Source organism: Palaemon carinicauda, chromosome 43 (assembly GCF_036898095.1).
Source record: "Palaemon carinicauda isolate YSFRI2023 chromosome 43, ASM3689809v2, whole genome shotgun sequence".
Classification (NCBI taxonomy): domain Eukaryota; kingdom Metazoa; phylum Arthropoda; class Malacostraca; order Decapoda; family Palaemonidae; genus Palaemon; species Palaemon carinicauda.
In genome coordinates this window covers 47600723-47620729 of record NC_090767.1, presented here as the reverse complement: position 1 = coordinate 47620729, position 20007 = coordinate 47600723, and the positions used below count along the sequence as shown (strand labels likewise).

Genomic DNA, 20007 nt, shown 5'->3' with positions numbered 1-20007 from the left:
TTCAATTTAGAACAAAGATTTTCAATCAGAAGTTGTGTTATGTTGGCGAAGAAGGTTTTACCTTCGACTGCTAAAGCCTAAAAACTGCAAATCGAATTTCCTACGTATACAGTTGCAAATGTTTCTCTCTCTCTCTCTCTCTCTCTCTCTCTCTCTCTCTCTCTCTCTCTCTCTCTCTCTCTCTCTTCTTCTTCTTCTTCTAAAAGCTTAGTTGTATCAAACCTAAGCTTTCTATCTATCTATCTATCTATCTAATTTTATTCATTTATTGTTGAATTAAGGTGACAATTACCACATGTATGATCTATTTGACAAGAAATATATTTTCAAAAGTATAATTTTAAGTAAATCAAATATTTAATTCCAAAAAGATATGTGTTTATAAGTTTATAATGATGAAAATGAACAATGATAATAATTGGTGTAAAAAGAATTTCTCTCTTTTGTTGTTGTCTTCAAGTGAACCAACAACAACAAACGAGGAACAAAAAGTGAATTTCGATCTTGACAGTTTTTGGACTTTTTGTTAAAGTATGTATACTTTTCGTTGGTATAATATACAATATTCATTTCGAAGTGTATGGTTAATCAAATAATGAAATCGAGAAAGTTTTTTTGAAGTATTTTTTAAAGTTAAATCTTGTACGACTCCCACGATATTGCTCACTATGAGCTTATAATAAGTAAGCTTTGGTTATAAAGGGAACAAACACAAGTGTAAGTGACCTAAATAATAATAATAATATGTAACCTAACCTAGTTATTAACATTTAGGCCCTTCTTAAGGTCCCATATAGCCGTAATCATACATACATACATACATACACCCCATGGTATTATTATAGAAGAGGACAGGAAAAACTTTACTATTAAAGAAATGGTGTTAGGTTTCGAAAAACTCCCGTTGGTAAAGTTTTAGATGCAACCAAATTGGGAAATGTATTATATTAATATATTGGTTTCATTGTATATTATTACATCTCAATGTATCCTAGTATTCCAACTACTTTTTCTTATAGGAAAAATTACGCTCCCTTCGAAAATAACACTCTTTCCCGTCGCAAATGAATAGTTACAGAAATATATATACATCTATATCCGCCGATAATGGGGGACCCCCAGTGGGAACTCGGGGTTTTGGGTGGGGAAATCATACTGGGGAATCGATATATAACCGTAATTCAGTCCTTTTCTTCTCTATACATTTCCTTCTTGTATTTATTATAACCATAGGAAAATACAAATCAGTATACCTGGATATATTTGGGAGGAGCCGTTTCAAAGGTTATTTCTTGTAGTAATACAGTAACCAGCGCTGCCAACGCCTGATGTAGATTAAATGTTAGCATTCCATACCTGATGTAGATCAAATGTTAGCGTTTCATGCTAACATTAGCACCCATTTGTTCGTTTGTTCGTTCGCCCCACCTTCCGTCCTTCGTTTCTCTCCATTATTACTCTTTTTATTACCGTATTATTTTCTCATTTTATATTCCCATTCAATATAATTTATCATACATTCCATTTTACCTTCCTATATTGGGTTTATTTGTTTTGTTATTTCCTTTCCCATTTGTACATACGTTCGTTTCATCAGTTTCCGATCTGCGCATATATTCCCCCGCCCCCTGCGCAGGAGTTTCCACTCCCCCTTTTACTCTTTTTATTAGTGTTATTTTCTCATTTTTTATTCCCATTCAATATTATTTATCATTCATTCCATTTTACCTTCCTATATTGGTTTTATTTGTTGGGTTATTTCTTTATCCCTTCCCGGTTTCACATAAATACTTACCCTGGACTAGTTTTTTTATCCAGTTAATTCTCGGTATGATCTCCTCATTTTATATTCCCATTCACTATTATTTAACGTTCATTCCATTTTATCTTCCTATATTGTTTGTATTTATTTTTGTTGGTTAGTTCCTTTTCTCTCCTCTATGTCTTATAAAACTTTTCTTTCGTCTAGTTTCCGTATTTAGTTCATTCATGTTTTCTCTTTTGTTCGTTGTTTTTCCCTTAACCAATCATCACTCTAGGCCTATTCAAATATCTCCCTACCCCCCCCCCCCTTCCTTTATCTCTGTATGCGCTGTTTTCCGACCCATTGTTCCCCTGCCTTTCCCCTTTTAACCTTTGACCTAGTTACCCGTCCTTCGTTACTAGTGCGTTTTTTTTCGCGTATTTTGAGATGGAACATATTATAGAAACTTGTACCGGTTGCAGCATTCCGTATCTAAAAGCAGTGGCTCAATTCCATGGTGATTTTGGTGATAATTCAGGTTATGTTGACCATTTTCTTAATCCCAGTCATAGAAGTTAATCCGTCAGTCTCTTCCTTCCGAGTCCAGCAAGTTTCGACGTTTCCTTCATAAAAGTAAGTCATTCCTCAATAGTCATTATTCGTGTTTTGTGACCGGGGTACTTCTAGGCAAGGTTAGGTGGGTTTGTTAGGTTCTGTGGCCTTTCTGTACTTTTTATATATTTCGTACCACTTATATGGAGAAATTATTGAATATATCTGAGGAGATATTTAGCAGTTCTAGCTCTAGTAATGCCATCGTGTCGTTGGTAGTTCTGTGTACCATTCGTCTCCGTTGGTAGTACTGTGTATCAAGGTAAGTCATTCCCCCATTCTTATTATATATGTTTTGTGGCCGGGGTACTTCTAGGCAAGGTTAGGTGGGTTTGTTAGGTTCTGTGGCCTTTTGGTACTCTTTATTTATTGTGTAATAGTTTTATGGAAGTATTATTTAGTTTACGTATGGAAAAATTTATTTCTACCTCTAGTAATGACATCGTGCCGTTGGTAACACTGTGTACCATTCGTCATCGTTGGTAGTTCTGTCAACCATTGGTAACGTTGCTAATGTTATCGTCCCCTACATCTGTTGTTTATATATTTTAACTCAGTATATATGTCCACAGTGTTAATGATTCATTTGTATTGTATTTCATTGTGTGATTTCGTACAGGAAATATATGATTTCCTACAGTAGATATCGTGATTTAACTGGTTTTCTCATTCATTTCATCCGTAATAACATCAACCAATTCGTCAACTTATAACTAACCGAATTGGTTGATCTGTTTGTTTGCGATTGAAATGGTCACCAAAATCGGTTAAATCTCGTTATTTGCTATAGGAAATCATATATTTCTTGTGCGTAGTCACCCGATGTAATAATATACAAAATTACCAATATATTTTCCTAGTAAAGCACGTGATAACAAAACACTTCTTCTCAATACATTATTGTCGCTAATGCATACTTACAGAGAAAAAAAATATTTCAGGAATTGAAGGTCTTGACTTTTTCTAAGTTTAGTGTTTATCTTTCCATGGGCACGCACGGTAGCTCTTGTTCGTTTGTATGTCTGTTTTCATCTTACTTGGCTCCGCCCCATTGCGTAATGTGACAATATTTACTTGAATGCGCATTTGCTCCTCCCACTAATGTCGCTCCTCCAATCAAAATACTACTGGGTTCTTTTCAAGGGTTATTATTGGACGATTCATTGGTCTCTCAGTCTTGTTTCAAGGATCTGTTTTTCGTGCAATATAACATTGTAGACGACAGTATTTTGTTTTTTTCCCTATTTCATTATGGGAGAAACCCGTGATTGTCGTTTGTTTTCGGTTTTCAAAAGTTGCGGTTTCTATATTTTTTTCACACGTCACTTGACTGTCATGGATCCTCCGGTACGGTTGTGTGAAATATGTCGATATTCCTATTTCGATGTGATCGGCAGATTTCATGGGAATTATAATGGAACTCCTGAAGTAGTGAATCGTTTTTTAAGGGAGCATTCCGTATTACCTTCAAGTGTGCAGTGTGGTAAATGTGATTCGGCTTTACATTTTCGTGAGGATAGACATGTGTGGTATTGTACCAAATCTGTTAAAATAGCTAAAACGCAAAAAAGACGTTTGTGTAATTACACTGTCAGTGATTTTAAGGGAACTTTTCTGCACGGGTCCCACCTTCCCCCATGGAAATTAATTTTATTTGTCAACCATTGGTTGCATAAGTGTTGGGACCACCATTTCGTTATAAAGGGCCTTGGTATATCTTCTTCTACTAGTGTAGACTGGAGAAGCTTCTGTTCAGAAGTAACTGAATTTTGTTTTGATAACCAAGAGCCTATTGGTGGTGATGGTGTAATAGTGGAGATTGACGAATCTCATTTTGGTAAACGGAAGTTTGACCGTGGAAGGCCTCTAAGTGATATATGGGTGTTCGGAGGTATTGAGAGGGAGTCCAAAAAAACATTTATTGTTCCTTTAATTGACCCTTTACCGCAAAAGCGTGATGCAGCTACCCTCATCCCTTTAGTTCAGAAATACATTAAACAGGGCAGCATTATTGTGAGTGATAAGTGGCGGTCTTACAATTCTCTGGGCTCTCTGGGTTACGATCACCGCAGTGTAAATCATTCCAAGAATTTTGTGGATCCTTCGAACCCCGAAACCCATACACAAAATATTGAACGGCTTTGGCGGGAGGTGAAGGAGTGGATACAACGCCCTGGTAACCGTTGCGAATATTTCAGGCAGTATTTGTCCCGGTTCATTTTTATACATAAATACCCTGAGGAGGAGCTGCTCCATCATTTTTTTATTGCAGCCAGTAAATTGTATCCTCCCCAATCAGAGGCTGAACGTATTCCAGTACTTGATGATTCAGAAGAGGGTCATCCACAACCTTCCACATCTTCATCGTCATCTTCCGTTTAAGGTAAGAAGTGATTTAACAAAATATATATATTCAAATTTACCCCTGGTTAAAGGGGGGGTCGCAGGGGGGGCGAAGCCCCCCCCCGGTAGGGGTACAGGGCCCCTAGGCTAGGTTAGGTGGGTTTGTTAGGTTCTGTGGTGCCCTGAAAATTACTGTGGCCTTAAGGGGGGGTCGCAGGGGGGGCGAAGCCCCCCCCGGTAGGGGTACAGGGCCCCTAGGTTAGGTTAGGTGGGTTTGTTAGGTTCTGTGGTGCCTTGAAAATTACTGTGGCCATAAGGGGGGGTCGCAGGGGGGGCGAAGCCCCCCCCGGTAGGGGTACAGGGCCCCTAGGCTAGGTTAGGTGGGTTTGTTAGGTTCTGTGGTGCCCTGAAAATTACTGTGGCCATAAGGGGGGGTCGCAGGGGGGGCGAAGCCCCCCCCGGTAGGGGCACAGGGCCCCTAGGCTAGGTTAGGTGGGTTTGTTAGGTTCTGTGGTGCCCTGAAAATTACTGTGGCCATAAGGGGGGGTCGCAGGGGGGGCGAAGCCCCCCCCGGTAGGGGTACAGGGCCCCTAGGCTAGGTTAGGTGGGTTTGTTAGGTTCTGTGGTGCCCTGAAAATTACTGTGGCCATAAGGGGGGGGTCGCTGGGGGGCCCTACCCCCCTCCCCCCGGTAGGCCTAGTTAGGGGTATGGGGGAGGGGTGCTGGAACATTAATTATTCATTTATTGCAATTATCATTCAATGCCCCAACACCCTCCCCCCCCCCTTCCCCCACCCAAAACCCCGGTTCCCAAAGGGTGTCCCCCATAATTGGTGGGATGAACTAGGGTATACATAGTAAATCTCTAAATCGGTTGGTTTGCAGTCAAAATAAACGTTAAATTCATTGAAACCACACTATTTCTGATGCAACAAATATATTTTTATTGCATTTTTCCAAATTTGGCTGAAACTAAAAATTTACCCTCCCGTTTTCTTCAGAAGTGACCTTTATTTCTATCGCAAATAAATAGTTGATAAGAGATAGGCCTCCCCTAAGGGGTGTCTGTAGTTTTTGGGGACAGGGCAATATCTTTCTTATTACTAGCCAAATCGTTTTTCATTATGGGGAAGATGTTCTTTACAATGATCCAACATACCATAATATGATGTTATTTTATCATATTTTATCATTTTGAATAATATCATAATTTACCTTTACCACGGCAATATTATCTAAGTTCAACACGGTCCAAACGCAAGTCACGGGTAGCTCCTGCTTAGTTTCCAACTTTCCCGATAGATAGAGCCCGTGTCATCCCAGTCTAAGAAACGTTTCGTTTTTACAATTTAATACTGTCCCGTCAATCTACATATTTACCTCCTTTTTAAGTTTGCAGTTTTTAGGGACACGTCATTTATAGTGATATTTGATACTGCTATGATAATTATCATGAATTGTTAGGTTAGGAAAAGGTCGTTACTTGATCGTAAAATTTCCCTCAAGCATTGTTTCCTGCCTGACTATAATAACACCCGTTTGGCGGCGCTCGGTTCGCCTATCAGCTGGTGGCGCAATCTTGAACAGTTATCGATGTTCAGACTTATGTTTTCGCTAATTCCAACAATCTTCATTTTTAACCTCATGTTAAGATTGTTATTTCGTTGGGACACGTCCTAAAATTATGCAGAATACTATTTTGTTTTATATACAACCAAAGGTTAGGCTAGCCAACATCTAGTTAAGATATTTCGGTAGATAAAGCCAGTGTCAAACATAGCAACCGAACTAAACCTTTCGTTGGCCGCGTGATTTCAAATTTTTAATCCCCCCCACATGACCCGAGATTGACCTGGAGTCGACCCTTTCTAACTCTAACCGCCGTAATGGGTAGACGTGTTTCGTACAGTTATTCTTTGAGCGATATTGTTGAGTTTATCACTTATATTGATCAAATTGATTCGATTAAGACTCTAAGGTATATACACCTACGTGATTTTACTCAAGTTACCCCAAATTCTTTCATTATTTATTTCGAGAAGGCCTCTTAGGGGATTTTAGGGGTCCATGTGAGAAGTGTACAATTGATGTTGTGACATCAAATGTTAAGGTAAGCCTGAGTACTTTTTTATTATGACAATGTGGTTAAGATATAATTTTGAGTGCTGCCCATACCTTTTTTTGTGTAGGAGAGAGACTTACGAAGGGGGTCCGGGGGCTTGCCCCCTGGTAGGGGTAGTGACCTGGGAACTACTAGGTTTGGTTAGGTTGGGTTTGTGGGGTTTGTATGTTAGCGACAGTGTTTGGGGGGTCGCAGGGGGGCGTTAGCCCCCCCGGTTAGTTCATGAGGAAGGTAAGGACATGGCTTGTAGGTCAGGTTAGGAGGGGAATTTTGGGTTAGTTGTCCATTTTTCTCGCACATTTCCGACATCCATGATCAGAGTGGTCGTAGTATGTAGATTGTTGGGACAAGCATTTACAAAACTAGTGAATTTAATATTTCATCATGTGATTATTCCCGCGAAAAAGAGCAGATTTTGAACTTTTTTTTTCGCACGTTTCCGACATCCATGACCAGAGTGGTCCTAGTATGTAGATTGTTGGGACAAGCAATTACAAAACTAGTGAAATTAATATTATTTCATTCCATGATCATTCCCGTAAAAAAGAGCCGATTTCGGACTTTTATTACTCGATTTTCGGCCGGTCAAAGGCCTGTCCCCATAAACTACAAAGGCTCCGAAAGTTTTCCAACTACAAAACAGCTATTTTTAAATATTAAACTTAGCCGGTGAATATATAATAGCTGACGTCTCGGACGGCTCGACAGAAACACAAAAACTCGCAAGCGATCGCCATGAAGGTTGCGGGTGTGCCCACCAGCGCCGACTATCGGCCAGATACCGCATATACTTGTAAACAGCTCCAGTTCTTCTCTGTCGGTCTTGTCGACAAGTTGATTCCGCTCGCTGTTGACCTGGAGTTTTCGTCATTTTTGGTGAAGTACTTCTTTTTGGTTGTTTTGAGCTTTCGCAGTGGCAGGTGTTTTTCTCTTCAATTAAAACTCTTGAACCCTTTTTTGGCTAGTGTTTATTGTTGATGACTTTGGATTTGTTTTGGATTTTCTTTGACTGTTCAATATGGCTGACCCTTCTCCTATCCCTGGACCTAAATTTCGCAAATGTAATGCTAGGGATTGTAACAAACGTCTTCCCAAGGCCTCTCTCGACCCACATACCGTGTGTTCTAATTGCCAGGGTAAAACCTGCCATGACGTCGCTTCCTTGACTGCTACTGCTACTCCTTTGCTTGTGGACTTTGCCTGTCAAGCATTGCCACCGCGGCAGGTCTCTCCTTTTCTTGAGACTCGACAATTGTCGGACGAGGTTCCTTCAGATGAGGATGTTGCTGATCCTCCGCCTACTGATATTCCTTTGGGTGTTTTATCAGACAGAGAAGAGCCTAAAGCTGCTCAACCCTCTATGGATTTTAAGAAAATCATGATGATTTTTAAGGATCTTTTCCCAGACCATTTTGTAACTTCTGCTCCTCGTTCACCTCTGTCAGAGTTTGCGCTAGGCCTAGCTACTTCGAAGCCTTCTTTTACTAAGCTAGTGCTCTCTCGCTCTTCTAAGAGGGCTTTACGTTTGCTAGGCGACTGGTTGGTTACCAGGAGGAGTTTGGGGAAGACGGCCTTTGCTTTCCCTCCTTTTAAACTAGCTTCTAGAGCGAGCGTCTGGTATGACACGGGAGAAGTTCTCGGCTTGGGAGTCCCTGCCTCTGCCCAGGGAGACTTCTCAAGCCTCGTAGACTCTCCCCGTCGCCTGGCCATGAGACGCTCTAAAGCTTGTTGGTCCTCCTCGGACCTTGACCATCTCCTTAAAGGGGTTTACAGGGCCTTCGAAGTTTTTAACTTTTTAGATTGGTCTCTAGGAGCATTAAGCAGGAAGATCTCGTCGGCCGACCAGGATGTTTCCGTGCTTATTATGTCTTGCATGGACAAAGCCATCCGTGATGGCTCCAATGAGCTCGCCGCTACCTTTACGGCTGGAGTCCTGAAGAAGAGGGAGACTCTTTGCTCGTTCCTTTCGGCAGGAGTGACTCCCTGTCAAAGGTCGGAGCTTCTCTTTGCCCCCTTATCAGCTGCCTTGTTTCCTCAACAGCTGATCAAGGACATTGCGGCTTCGCTGGTGCAGAAGGATACACACGACCTGATGGCGACTTCTGCTCGCAAGGGTGCTCCTTCATCGTCTTATGTCGTGAGACCCAAGATCGATACCCCAGCGACTAGGTTTATCCCGCCCTTTCGTGGCAGAGCCCCCAGCAGGGGAGGCGCTCGTGCCGACGGTAAAAGAGGCAAGAGGAGAGGATCCAAGTCCTCCCGTGGCAGAGTCTGACTGGCCACGTCCTCAGACAGCGGTAGGGGCCAGACTGAACAGCTTCTGGCAGGCCTGGGAGAAGAGGGGTGCAGACCAAGAGTCTGTGTTGTTGCTCAAGGAGGGGTACAAAATACCTTTTGTACGCAGACCTCCTCTAGTAACAGTTCCTTTAGACCTCTCTCCCAGGTATCGAGAGGAGTCAAGGAGACAAGCTCTACATCAGCAGGTTTCTCTGTTGCTAGAGAAGGGAGCGGTGGTGAAAGTCTCGGACCTTCAATCACCGGGATTTTACAACCGTCTCTTCCTAGTCCCAAAGCATACGGGAGGTTGGAGGCCAGTGCTGGACGCCAGTGCGCTCAACGTTTTTGTTGTAAAAACAAAATTTACGATGGAGACCACGAAGTCCGTCCTAGCAGCGGTCAGAGAGGGAGACTGGATGGTCTCTCTCGACCTGCAGGATGCGTACTTCCACATTCCTATACACCCAGATTCTCAACCGTATCTGAGGTTTGTTTACAGGAATGTGGTGTACCAGTTCCGAGCACTGTGCTTCGGCCTCAGCCCTGCTCCTCTCGTGTTTACGAGGCTCATGAGGAATGTGGCAAAATTCCTTCATTTATCGGGAATTCGAGCCTCCCTGTACCTGGACGACTGGCTTCTCAGAGCATCGTCCCGTCATCGCTGTCTGCAGGACCTTCAATGGACGTTGGGTCTGGCAAAGGAGTTGGGACTGTTGGTGAACTTAGAAAAGTCTCAACTGAATCCCTCCCAGACGATTCTCTATTTGGGGATGGAGATACAGAGTCTAGCTTTTCGGGCTTTTTCGTCTGCCACCAGGATAGATCAAGCCTTGCTCAAAGTCCGCCTCATGCTGAGAAAAGACCGTTGCTCAGTGAGAAGTTGGATGAGCCTCCTAGGGACTCTGTCATCCCTGGAACAATTTATCTCGCTAGGGAGACTTCACCTTCGCCCTCTCCAGTTCCATCTAGACACCCATTGGGTCAAGGGCAAGACTTTGGAAGCTGTTTCAATCCCGATCTCCGAGCCAGTAAAGACGTGCTTGAACTGGTGGGACAGCAACATAAGTCTGCGAGAGGGTCTGTCCCTGGCGGTCAAGAACCCAAACCACGTGTTGTTCTCAGACGCGTCGGATTTGGGTTGGGGAGCGACTCTGGACGGTCTGGAATGTTCGGGTCTTTGGACGTCGGATCAGAAGAGCATGCACATCAACTGCAAGGAGCTGTTGGCGGTTCACTTGGCCTTGACGAGTTTCGAGAGCATTCTTCGAAACAAAGTGGTAGAAGTCAATTCGGACAACACCACAGCCTTGGCTGTTTTCCAACTACAAAACAGCTATTTCCAAGAAAAAAAATCGCCCGTTTCCTAAAAAAATTACACCTGTTTTCACTGCAAATGAATATTTATTGAAAAAACATTGATACATATACACACGTGTAGAGTATGTATGTGTGTGAGCCCCAGGCTAACTGTTACATTTTTCATTTGTTTGTTGACATTCTATAAAGTGGTTGTATTTGCTCTCGTTCGTTCGTGTGTACATGAGAGTTAACCAGTTTTAGAACTTCTGCGCACAAGCCCAGCCCCCCTTTGTTTTTGACCAGTAGGATTAATTTTTTTCAATATTAAACTTACCCGATAATCATGTAGCTGTCAACTCCGTTGCCCGACAGAATTCTATGGAGGGATACGCCAGCTATCACAATACTAGAAGGGGGTGTACTTACCAGCGCCACCTGTGGCCAGGTACTTAAGTACTTCTTGTTGACACCTCCTCAATTATTCCTCTGTCGTGCTTCCGGCAAGACATTCTGGGATACGCTTATGTTCTTGGAGTATTTTCACGACTTTGGTGAAGTATTTCTCTTTGATTTCGGCTGTCGCTTTACTGGAAACTTCTATATTAGCTTAGTTAGCTTTTGGAATTAATTTGATTAATTATGGTGACGAAGAGAGTATGAACTCTCTTTCACTTTTTTATGGCCGACCCTTCCCTTAGACGGAAGTGTTGGTGTCTAAGAGAGTATAGACTCTCTTTCTTAATTTTGCTTAACAAAAGTTATAGATTTATTTTATATCTCTCCGCCTCTTATAGGCCTCTTCGATTAACTTCCTTTTATTATAAACTTATTAAAATTTATTTTTATATTTGTTTATATTCGACCTTCCTAATAGTAGGCGGTCTTTTCTTGGTACCGAAGTTAATTAACATTGAGCCCGTCATTTTGGTTTTACCTGTTAACATATTATGCTATTTTAATGTCTTTGAAAGAATTTCTTTGATAGTCTCGTACTGTTTTCAAAGTTGAACTAACGTTTTGTTTTGTCTCTGCAGTTGTTGACGTTCAGAACGTTCAACTTGCGCTCTATCGTTACGATAGAGAGAGAATATTCACGGTTTCACGTTGCAGTAAGAGTAACCGTGTCTAGCGTTTTGTTCATTCTTTTTTAACTTAATGGTTTTAATCCTAATAAAGGAACTTTTCATTTTGGGAAATATTTCTGTTTTTTCCTTTAACAATAATATGTTTTAACGATATATATGATTGGGCTCTTCTCTCAGGTTCTAAGTCAAGAGAGAGAGAGAGAGAGAGAGATAGAGACGGAGGGAGAAAGAGGAGGATAAACGTTTCATTCAAGCGAGTAACGTTGTTATCGTTTTTTGCTCTTTTCCCTAGTCTCTTTAGGGGAAGAAGGTAAACGTTTCTAGAGTGATCTAGTGTTTAGTCTCTTTCCAGCCACTGAATTATTTATCTTTCATTAGATTTTTCTGTTACATTGTAATTCTGTTTTCGCAATTACTAACTTTTGAGAAAGGATAGAATTGCGTGTTTCAGGTACAAACCACTTAAAGTTTCGAGTTCAGTGAAATAAGTGCAAACAGAAAATCAAAGTGATAAGTGATTAGCGCAAAGTGTGTCAGTGTTGTGCGTGAGGGTACTTCTGTGCGCGCCAGTCGTCCTCCCAGTCCGGGACCTCTTGCAAGCTCCCAAGTCCGTCCTAGCAGCGGTCAGAGAGGGAGACTGGATGGTCTCTCTCGACCTGCAGGATGCGTACTTCCACATTCCTATACACCCAGATTCTCAACCGTATCTGAGGTTTGTTTACAGGAATGTGGTGTACCAGTTCCGAGCACTGTGCTTCGGCCTCAGCCCTGCTCCTCTCGTGTTTACGAGGCTCATGAGGAATGTGGCAAAATTCCTTCATTTATCGGGAATTCGAGCCTCCCTGTACCTGGACGACTGGCTTCTCAGAGCATCGTCCCGTCATCGCTGTCTGCAGGACCTTCAATGGACGTTGGGTCTGGCAAAGGAGTTGGGACTGTTGGTGAACTTAGAAAAGTCTCAACTGAATCCCTCCCAGACGATTCTCTATTTGGGGATGGAGATACAGAGTCTAGCTTTTCGGGCTTTTTCGTCTGCCACCAGGATAGATCAAGCCTTGCTCAAAGTCCGCCTCATGCTGAGAAAAGACCGTTGCTCAGTGAGAAGTTGGATGAGCCTCCTAGGGACTCTGTCATCCCTGGAACAATTTATCTCGCTAGGGAGACTTCACCTTCGCCCTCTCCAGTTCCATCTAGACACCCATTGGGTCAAGGGCAAGACTTTGGAAGCTGTTTCAATCCCGATCTCCGAGCCAGTAAAGACGTGCTTGAACTGGTGGGACAGCAACATAAGTCTGCGAGAGGGTCTGTCCCTGGCGGTCAAGAACCCAAACCACGTGTTGTTCTCAGACGCGTCGGATTTGGGTTGGGGAGCGACTCTGGACGGTCTGGAATGTTCGGGTCTTTGGACGTCGGATCAGAAGAGCATGCACATCAACTGCAAGGAGCTGTTGGCGGTTCACTTGGCCTTGACGAGTTTCGAGAGCATTCTTCGAAACAAAGTGGTAGAAGTCAATTCGGACAACACCACAGCCTTGGCGTACATCTCCAAGCAAGGAGGCACTCACTCCCACACACTGTTCGTCATCGCAAGGGACCTCCTCATCTGGTAAAAAAATTGAGGTATCTCCCTGTTGGCAAGATTCATCCAGGGGGACTTGAACGTCTTGGCGGACTGTCTCAGTCGGAGAGGTCAGGTGATCCCCACAGAATGGACCCTCCACAAGGACGTGTGCAAGAGTCTTTGGGTGACTTGGGGTCAACCCACCATAGACCTCTTTGCCACCTCGTTGACCAAAAGGCTCCCGACCTATTGCTCTCCAGTCCCGGATCCAGAGGCGGCCCACATAGATGCGTTTCTACTGGACTGGTCTTACCTGGACGCGTACGCATTCCCGCCGTTCAAGATCATCAACAAGGTACTGCAGAAGTTCGCCTCTCACGAAGGGACAAGGTTGGCGTTGGTTGCTCCCCTCTGGCCCGCAAGAGAGTGGTTCACAGAGGTACTTCAATGGCTGGTAGACGTTCCAAGGAGTCTTCCTTTAAGGATGGATCTCTTACGGCAGCCCCACGTAAGGAGTCTTCATCAAAGCCTCCCCGCGCTTCGTCTGACTGCCTTCAGACTATCGAAAAACTCTCAAGAGCTCGAGGTTTTTCGAAGGAGGCAGCCAGAGCGATTGCGAGAGCTAGGAGAGCTTCTACCATCAAGGTCTACCAGTCGAAGTGGGAAGTCTTTAGAGACTGGTGCAAGTCATCATCCATTTCCTCTTCCAGTACCTCTGTAGCCCAAATTGCAGACTTTCTCCTGCATCTGAGAAATGTTCGCTCCCTCTCTGCTCCCACTATTAAGGGCTACAGGAGCATGTTGGCTTCTGTGTTCAGACATAGAGGCTTAGATCTGTCCAATAATAAAGATCTCCAAGATCTCCTTAAGTCCTTCGAGACCTCTAAGGAGCGTCGTATGGCAACTCCTGGATGGAACTTAGACGTGGTCCTAAGGTTCCTAATGTCCGACAGGTTTGAGCCATTACATTCAGCCTCCCTGAAGGATCTCACCCTCAAGACGCTTTTCTTAGTGTGCTTGGCTTCGGCTAAAAGGGTCAGTGAGATCCATGCCTTTAGTAAAAACATCGGCTTTTCTACAGATAAAGCCACATGTTCGCTTCAGCTTGGTTTCTTGGCCAAAAATGAACTGCCTTCTCGTCCTTGGCCTAAGTCGTTTGATATACCTTGCCTATCAGAGATCGTAGGCAACGAGCTTGAAAGAGTACTGTGCCCAGTTAGAGCTCTTAAGTTTTATTTAGCTCGTACCAGATCCTTACGAGGTGGATCTGAGGCCTTGTGGTGCTCAGTTAAGAAGCCCTCATTGCCTATGTCTAAAAATGCTTTATCGTATTTTATTAGATTTTTAATCCGAGAGGCTCATTCTCACTTAAGTGAAAAAGATCGTTGCTTGCTTAAGGTCAAGACGCACGAAGTAAGAGCGATAGCAACTTCCGTGGCCTTTAAGCAAAACAGATCTCTGCGAAGTATTATGGACGCGACCTTTTGGAGGAGCAAGTCGGTGTTCGCTTCATTTTTCTTAAAAGACGTCCAGACTCTTTATGAGGACTGCTACACACTGGGTCCATTCGTTGCAGCGAGTGCAGTAGTGGGTGAGGGTTCTACCACTACATTCCCTTAATTCCAATATCCTTTTAATCTTCTCTTGAAATGTTTTTAATCTTGTTTTGGGTTGTACGGAAGGCTAAGAAGCCTTTCGCATCCTTTTTGATTTGGCGGGTGGTCAAATGTCGTTTCTTGAGAGGGCCCAGATTAAGGGTTTTGATGAGGTCCTGTTGTATGGGTGGTCGCCCTGGATACAACAGCTCCTGGGAGTCTTTCAGCATCCTGAGAGGATGGCTGGGCTTCGTGAGGAAAGCGGACTAATAAGGCAGAGTAATCGTCAGAGTCAGCTTCCTTACCAGGTACCTATATTTATTTGGGTTTTGTTATGTTATAACTGTCAAAAACTCTAAGCATATACGCCTTTATTGTATTAATACTGGTCTCTACCCACCACCATGGGTGTGAATCAGCTATTATATATTCACCGGCTAAGTTGAATATTTAAAAATGATATTTTGATTATAAAATAAATTTTTGAATATACTTACCCGGTGAATATATAAATTAAAGGCCCTCCCTTCCTCCCCGATAGAGACCCAGCGGAATGAGAAGAACTGGAGCTGTTTACAAGTATATGCGGTATCTGGCCGATAGTCGGCGCTGGTGGGCACACCCGCAACCTTCATGGCGATCGCTCGCGAGTTTTTGTGTTTCTGTCGAGCCGTCCGAGACGTCAGCTATTATATATTCACCGGGTAAGTATATTCAAAAATTTATTTTATAATCAAAATATTATTTTTATATACAACCAAAGGTTAGGCTAGCCAACATTTAGTTAAGATATTTCGGTAGATAAAGCCAGTGTCAAACATAGCAACCGAACTAAACCTTTCGTTGGCCGCGTGATTTCAAATTTTTAATCCCCCCCACATGACCCGAGATCGACCTGGAGTCGACCCTTTCTAACTCTAACCGCCGTAATGGGTAGACGTGTTTCGTACAGTTACTCTTTGAGCGATATTGTTGAGTTTATCACTCATATTGATCAAATTGATTCGATTAAGACTCTAAGGTATATACACCTACGTGATTTTACTCAAGTTACCCCAAATTCTTTCATTATTTATTTCGAGAAGGCCTCTTAGGGGGATTTTAGGGGTCCATGTGAGAAGTGTACAATTGATGTTGCGACATCGAATGTTAAGGTAAGCCTGAGTACTTTTTTATTATGACAATGTGGTTAAGATATAATTTTGAGTGCTGCCCATACCTTTTTTTGTGTAGGAGAGAGACTTACGAAGGGGGTCCGGGGGCTTGCCCCCTGGTAGGGGTAGTGACCTGGGAACTACTAGGTTTGGTTAGGTTGGGTTTGTGGGGTTTGTATGTTAGCGACAGTGTTTGGGGGGTCGCAGGGGGGCGTTAGCCCCCCCGGTTAGTTCATGAGGAAGGTAAGGACATGGCTTGTAGGTCAGGTTAGGAGGGGAGTTTTGGGTTAGTTGTCCATTTTTCTCGCACATTTCCGACATCCATGATCAGAGTGGTCGTAGTATGTAGATTGTTGGGACAAGCATTTACAAAACTAGTGAATTTAATATTTCATCATGTGATTATTCCCGCGAAAAAGAGCAGATTTTGAACTTTTTTTTTCGCACGTTTCCGACATCCATGACCAGAGTGGTCCTAGTATGTAGATTGTTGGGACAAGCAATTACAAAACTAGTGAAATTAATATTATTTCATTCCATGATCATTCCCGTAAAAAAGAGCCGATTTCGGACTTTTTTTACTCGATTTTCGGCCGGTCAAAGGCCTGTCCCCATAAACTACAAAGGCTCCGAAAGTTTTCCAACTACAAAACAGCTATTTCCAAGAAAAAAAATCGCCCGTTTCCTAAAAAAATTACACCTGTTTTCACTGCAAATGAATATTTATTGAAAAAACATTGATACATATACACACGTGTAGAGTATGTATGTGTGTGAGCCCCAGGCTAACTGTTACATTTTTCATTTGTTTGTTGACATTCTATAAAGTGGTTGTATTTGCTCTCGTTCGTTCGTGTGTACATGAGAGTTAACCAGTTTTAGAACTTCTGCGCACAAGCCCAGCCCCCCTTTGTTTTTGACCAGTAGGATTAATTTTTTTCAATATTAAACTTACCCGATAATCATGTAGCTGTCAACTCCGTTGCCCGACAGAATTCTATGGAGGGATACGCCAGCTATCACAATACTAGAAGGGGGTGTACTTACCAGCGCCACCTGTGGCCAGGTACTTAAGTACTTCTTGTTGACACCTCCTCAATTATTCCTCTGTCGTGCTTCCGGCAAGACATTCTGGGATACGCTTATGTTCTTGGAGTATTTTCACGACTTTGGTGAAGTATTTCTCTTTGATTTCGGCTGTCGCTTTACTGGAAACTTCTATATTAGCTTAGTTAGCTTTTGGAATTAATTTGATTAATTATGGTGACGAAGAGAGTATGAACTCTCTTTCACTTTTTTATGGCCGACCCTTCCCTTAGACGGAAGTGTTGGTGTCTAAGAGAGTATAGACTCTCTTTCTTAATTTTGCTTAACAAAAGTTATAGATTTATTTTATATCTCTCCGCCTCTTATAGGCCTCTTCGATTAACTTCCTTTTATTATAAACTTATTAAAATTTATTTTTATATTTGTTTATATTCGACCTTCCTAATAGTAGGCGGTCTTTTCTTGGTACCGAAGTTAATTAACATTGAGCCCGTCATTTTGGTTTTACCTGTTAACATATTATGCTATTTTAATGTCTTTGAAAGAATTTCTTTGATAGTCTCGTACTGTTTTCAAAGTTGAACTAACGTTTTGTTTTGTCTCTGCAGTTGTTGACGTTCAGAACGTTCAACTTGCGCTCTATCGTTACGATAGAGAGAGAATATTCACGGTTTCACGTTGCAGTAAGAGTAACCGTGTCTAGCGTTTTGTTCATTCTTTTTTAACTTAATGGTTTTAATCCTAATAAAGGAACTTTTCATTTTGGGAAATATTTCTGTTTTTTCCTTTAACAATAATATGTTTTAACGATATATATGATTGGGCTCTTCTCTCAGGTTCTAAGTCAAGAGAGAGAGAGAGAGAGAGAGATAGAGACGGAGGGAGAAAGAGGAGGATAAACGTTTCATTCAAGCGAGTAACGTTGTTATCGTTTTTTGCTCTTTTCCCTAGTCTCTTTAGGGGAAGAAGGTAAACGTTTCTAGAGTGATCTAGTGTTTAGTCTCTTTCCAGCCACTGAATTATTTATCTTTCATTAGATTTTTCTGTTACATTGTAATTCTGTTTTCGCAATTACTAACTTTTGAGAAAGGATAGAATTGCGTGTTTCAGGTACAAACCACTTAAAGTTTCGAGTTCAGTGAAATAAGTGCAAACAGAAAATCAAAGTGATAAGTGATTAGCGCAAAGTGTGTCAGTGTTGTGCGTGAGGGTACTTCTGTGCGCGCCAGTCGTCCTCCCAGTCCGGGACCTCTTGCAAGCTCCCAAGCCCAGGGGAGAAGCAATGTCGAAGGGCAGAAGGGTTCAGCAGGCCTTGATCGGCGCACAGAAGTATCCTCGGTGGTTGTGGGCGTGTCTTACCGAGACCGTCACTCCCACCCGCAGACGATTGAGCCCTTATTTTGCTCGTCTGCAGAAGAAATTTAGGGGAGAAAACGCTGGTCTCAGGTCTCAAGACCTCTTAAACGTAAAGTCCAGACCTATGCCAGACGTACGAAGTTAGAGTTCAACAACCCGGATGCAGTCATTGGGTTAGCTCTGACTCTCCTCAGTCATCAGTTGAATGCACTCCGCCTAAGAGGAGTAAGGTTCTGCCACAACAGAGCTCGACTGTTAAGGCTTTACCTCAGCCTACTGTAGTTTCTGCCGACCCCAAGTGGACTCTACTACAGTCCATGCAAGCACAGCTTTCGGACTTGATGCGTGAGTGTCGGGCTGAGAGTGTTGCGCCTCCGCCTCCGCCTACACTCCCTCCGCCTGCGCTCGCTCCGCCTGATCGCAGTACCACCTGCCAGGCGTACGATGTTGAGCCACGTTCTGAGTTTGCTGTTCCCAGTGGTGTTCAGCCTCCGCCTTCCTTAGGGCAACCTTTACAATGGGATCAGGAGGATTATACCTCTCTTCCTCCGCCTCCACTTGCCGCTCCACCAGTGATGCAACACTCGGTTGAGGTACAACAACCTCTCCCGTCCATGAGTCAGTCTCCTCAGCTCTCGCTGCAGCGAGCTCAACCCTCCACAAGGCAAGCACCACAACACCTTAGCCTTGCGCCTCAGGAGCCTCAGCTTGCGAGACAATTACCTTGTTCTGCGCAGCCTCTACCTCATCGCTCTCCGCTCACACCACAGGAACTGGAACTTGCTACTCCGCTTCCGCCAACCGCTCAGCAAGCGCAACCCTTGGGTTCAACCACTCATGCTAGGAGTCAGCCTCCTCCACCCATGCGCCTTCCTTCTGCTTGTCTTTTATTCAGCCTTTGCAGACTGAGCCTCAGGTGTTCCCTCAACAGAGTCTTGAAGAGGAAACCACAACTATTGTTGTTCCAGCTCGTTCTGACTCTGCTGTTCAGCATACCTTACCTCCATTTTCAAACCATATGATAATGGAGGTTATTTGTATTACTTATAAAAATATATTTGTATTCCTTGCAATATATTTTTAACAATATCGCAAAATATGGCAAAAATATGAATCATGAGTTATGAATGTAAGGTAAATATTATGTTGATATTAAAACCCCATGCAAGCATGCATAAAGCACTCTAGCACTGGTCATGGAATTTCTGAGAAATGTTAAACGCCATGCACACGCTCTGCTTACCTTACAGCATGCTCTACATACAGCATGCTCTGCTTACAGCATGCTCTGCTTACTACATGCTCTGCATACATCTTGCTCTGCATTCAGCATGCTCTGCATACAACATGCTCTACATACAGCATGCTCTGCATACAGCATGCTCTGCATACAACATGCTCTGCATTCAGCATGCTCTGCATTCAGCATGCTCTGCATACAACATGCTCTGCATACAGCATGCTCTGCATTCAGCATGCTCTGCATACAACATGCTCTACATACAGCATGCTCTGCATACAGCATACTCTGCATACAACATGCTCTGCATACCTTACCGCATGCTTCTCAGTCACACATCTTTGGTTGTTGCCAACTCACTAGACTGTCAAGCAGTTTCATAACGTTGCCTTCTAGTCTGCTGCTTTTGCACCAGTGAACCCTCACTGAGAGATCTTAGCTTTTCTAGGATATGGTCCCTGTAGATGAGAAAGTTCTTTTCTCCCTCCTTCTGATATTCCCTTGAGGACTCTGTCATTTGGAGGGAGCCTTTAGCTGCATAGCCTCCTATGGACTTTTATTTAAGCATAACA

The 20007-nt window shown here is 43.1% G+C and overlaps 1 protein-coding gene across 1 annotated transcript in view; it reads left to right on the top strand.

The window, feature by feature from the left end:
- Positions 1 to 443: 443 nt before the first annotated feature.
- The window catches only part of LOC137633837 (carbohydrate sulfotransferase 9-like), a 246562-nt gene continuing 226998 nt past the window's right edge, over positions 444 to 20007 (top strand). The window contains exon 1 of the mRNA XM_068366078.1: positions 444 to 531. The gene's annotated coding sequence lies outside the window, so the exon portion shown is untranslated. The remainder of the gene's footprint in view (positions 532 to 20007) is intronic.